This window comes from Penaeus monodon, chromosome 25 (genome assembly GCF_015228065.2).
Source record: "Penaeus monodon isolate SGIC_2016 chromosome 25, NSTDA_Pmon_1, whole genome shotgun sequence".
Taxonomy (NCBI): domain Eukaryota; kingdom Metazoa; phylum Arthropoda; class Malacostraca; order Decapoda; family Penaeidae; genus Penaeus; species Penaeus monodon.
In genome coordinates this window covers 17,065,149-17,065,588 of record NC_051410.1, presented here as the reverse complement: position 1 = coordinate 17,065,588, position 440 = coordinate 17,065,149, and the positions used below count along the sequence as shown (strand labels likewise).

Here is a 440-nt window from a genome sequence, read left to right as displayed (position 1 = left end):
ATCATGTTTGAAGGGAAGCGGCGTGTCTGAGACGTGCACAGAGGCGTTGCCATTTACTTCCTCTGCGGGCGCTGGTCATGGCCGGAAACTCTGGTTTGGGGTGACGCAACTGGCCGGTGATAGCGGACGGTTCGCTCGGGAAATGATGCGTCTCAGAGACAGATACTGTTATTAGTGTTGCTGCTGGGGATGCATGCCGGATTGGTGATGTCTGGGTTGCTATGGACTTTTTTTTAAACCTTTCTCTGTCTAGGTGTGTGCGCGTCTGTGAGTGAGTTGGGTGGGTTGGAAACTATGAACAAGGAAATTTTTTTGTGGGGGTGTACAATTTATACATGTATTATTGTCTCAATTAATAACAAAAGTATCAAAGAACCATCTATTTCACAAGTTTTAGTCATTAGAATGGAAGGAAACAAAAAAATATATATCTTTATGTT

General features: G+C 43.9%; 1 protein-coding gene across 1 annotated transcript in view; it reads left to right on the top strand.

The window, feature by feature from the left end:
* LOC119589087 (nuclear hormone receptor FTZ-F1 beta-like) overlaps positions 1-440 on the top strand; it is a gene marked incomplete in the record, with an annotated part of 70,745 nt that overhangs the window by 61,766 nt on the left and 8,539 nt on the right.